Source organism: Pteropus alecto, unplaced genomic scaffold (genome assembly GCF_000325575.1).
Source record: "Pteropus alecto unplaced genomic scaffold, ASM32557v1 scaffold137, whole genome shotgun sequence".
NCBI lineage: Eukaryota > Metazoa > Chordata > Mammalia > Chiroptera > Pteropodidae > Pteropus > Pteropus alecto.
In genome coordinates this window covers 1,203,374-1,206,329 of record NW_006440135.1, presented here as the reverse complement: position 1 = coordinate 1,206,329, position 2,956 = coordinate 1,203,374, and the positions used below count along the sequence as shown (strand labels likewise).

Genomic DNA, 2,956 nt, shown 5'->3' with positions numbered 1-2,956 from the left:
AAACGTCGATATCGTCTGTTATGCTGCTGTGTTTGTGGGTTTCAGCGCTAAACTTCTCTAAAATCTGAAATCGACAGGACTTCGCCGAGTCGCTTCCGGTGTGCCGCCGTCCTAGACGTTTACCATATTAACAAATAGCGAGTCGTTTTCCATCACGAGTTTTAGTCTCTCGAGCATTCTTCCGTGCTTATGGAAACTTCTTTTTTTCCGCCGATTTCTTCATCTTGTCAAATTATTTGAAATATTTACCCCATCCACTTAGTTTCCAAACCCTTCCCAACTAGCCGGTACCCCAAAAACGAATGAGCATGCTTTCGGTGAGATAATTTATATCAAAACAGAAGACACCTGTTTGCTCCGCGTGCTCTGAAACAAGCCCATGTGGCATCTTCCCGTGGCTGTTTGAGTCACCAGGGTGGGTGTCGTTTCTGCAGACCCCGTGTCTGGGGCAGTTGTTCTCTCCTGGGGACTGGACAAAGCAATCCGAGCCACCGGCAGACACTCAGCTCCCCCTGTCCCCCAGTCTGCATGCTTCCGGGGTCTAGAAGGGAGCCTTCTCGAACACTGGTCAGCATCTTGATCACACGTCAGTGATTTCCCTTGCCAGTATAAAGGTGAATTATATGGGTCACTTCTTGCAAATCACGCTTTGTAATCAGATATATTTAATTATTTGCGGTATAGACAAAACCAAACTGTGTATCTGAAATGCCCAAGTTTTTATTAATACTTTTAAAAACTCTGCCTTTGTAATAAAAAATATTGCCCCTTTTGTTAGCATTTATTAAATGTTTAAGTGACAAAATTAGTTCCTTTTCTAAAGTCCTTTTTTCTTATTTTAGGTGGTACCTTGAGAAATTTGAAGATTATCCGAAGTTCCGAAAAATTATGATTCCGTTTTTGTTATAAGTCCATTGTCAATGGAATTATCTTTGACTTGAGCTTTTCGATGCTGTTTCTCTAGGGATTATTGAATTGAATTGCTTCTCTGTAATTTTTGTCTTTTTCAAGATTCGCTTTAAGAATGATTTTCTTGGTACATTTGTAAGCTACATAATAACAAACTAACTGAAATGCGGCGTGATCAGTCTTCAAGGTCCCTCCCATCCTGCTGGGGTACCCACGGTATAGTCACAGACTCAGGGAAGGTCGTGGGCTCTCCCCGCTGGGTGCTGTGCTGGCAGGGAGCGTGGGATAGAGAGGAAGCTCCCTAGGGAGGCTGGGTGAGGCCCGCACCGAAGGCTCCTGGCCGCTGCTCCAGCCTGGCTCATCAGGTGACTGTGCTGGCCGGGCCGGGCGCTGGGGCATTTGTAAGGAGCAGGCTGCTTGTCCCCCACAAAAGAGACTTTGTGAAGGCCCCACGGTGGGAGAGCGTACAGGTACAGGGGGGCAACCTCCCCCCTCCCTGCCCCCAGCCTCGGATGGCACCCTATGAGCCATCAGTATTCTCTGGCCTGAGATGCCTTTTCTTCTTTTTCTTCTAGGTAGAAGTAGGATTTTTAAAAGCACTTTTTCTTTGAAGTACCTTGGTATTGCAAAACGATATCTTGAAACAGAATTTCTTACTCTAGAAGCACTGGAAGGATCCGCTGAGATAAATGGCAGTAATAAAATTCACTACTCTTGTGAGATATTGAGAAGCCAACTCCAGTTAGAGGGATGTCGCATCTCTCGGCCCTCTGCGAAAATCTAATGACGTTCCTCTCCCGGGACAGCACTGCCACGTTTGCAGAAGTCGAATCTGAAAGAGACGTGGAAATGAAGAGGCTTTGTTCGTTCACGTCCGAGCCGCTGGTGGTCCTAGGTGGCAGGAGTCCTCCAGAGCTGGGCTGTCAGCTCATCCTTTGTCCCTCTAGTCCTCCAGGTCCCCAGGCCCTCAGCCCGCAGCTTCCCCACCCTCCTCCTGGCTCGCCTGCCGAGCAGGGCTCCCTCCCTCACGGGTTTTCATGTAAAAACTATTAGTCTCTTAGGTGTTTAGAAATACCCAGAAAACTTTTTCTGATGCAACTGTGCATCCTTCTTACATAAAAAAAAAAAAAAAAAATTGAACGTTTTTGCAGAGAAATTTTATTATTGAATGAACTTTGGCCCCTTTTTCTGACCAAATAATTGCTTGAAACCATAAAGCAACACATATTTTGGATCTCAGGGAAAGTCGGAAGTCTGAGCCAATCCTGACCGACCCGGGCCCTGTGTTCTGGAAGGCACACCTGGCCAGAGGCCGCGTGTCTGCGCATCAGGGATGGTCGCTGGGCTGTCACTTCTGCTGGTCCTGCTCTTGCTCCGCGGCGGCCCCCCGGGCACAGTTTGGGTTAACTCAAGGTTCGACGCAAGCTTACTGCCTTCCCGCACGCACCGAACAGGTGATTGACATAGGAAGAAAGCCCGTTTCATCTTGTCGCTCTGCCCTCCAATTCCTTATAACGTAGTAGATTGTCATCAGTCTCTGTGTTAATTATACTGATCGAGGGGCTTAATAAAGGTTTACTGTTTAAAAGCTCAATCGTTCTCGTCAGTCTCTGGTGCTCTGCTGTATGGACGCTCCCTCACCCGAGTAGTTCAGACAGTAATGTCATTTTCAGCCCTGGAATCTCAGACCATGTGACATTCTGCACGTGAAACTGGTGCGTTTCTGTTAAGGTTCTTTCCAGACCTGAGATACTTTGCTGTGAATGAGGACGTGTCCCCGAATAACATTTATAACGAGGAGAAATCACAGCTGTTGAGGTTTGTGCATTCGTCACATCCAGCCATGGTCCTGATGATACATTAGTATCTTATTTCTTTGGTTATTCTTAGGTTTGCTAGCTTTACAGTCATGTCATTCGCAAATGTCTTAAGTTCTTGTTCAGCAACATTTGAAGCTGTTGCTTTTGTCGTCGTTTGCTCTTCAGATTAGCAAGAAAGTTGAGAAGAATTCTGGGTAATAGAAGCGATCCTCAGGATTTGTGTGATT

At 46.4% G+C, this 2,956-nt stretch overlaps 1 protein-coding gene across 1 annotated transcript in view; it reads left to right on the top strand.

The window, feature by feature from the left end:
* Positions 1-2,503, top strand: part of SRD5A1 (steroid 5 alpha-reductase 1) — a 29,044-nt gene extending 26,541 nt beyond the window's left edge. The window contains exon 6 of the mRNA XM_006917141.3: positions 1,097-2,503. The gene's annotated coding sequence lies outside the window, so the exon portion shown is untranslated. The remainder of the gene's footprint in view (positions 1-1,096) is intronic.
* Positions 2,504-2,956: the final 453 nt, after the last annotated feature.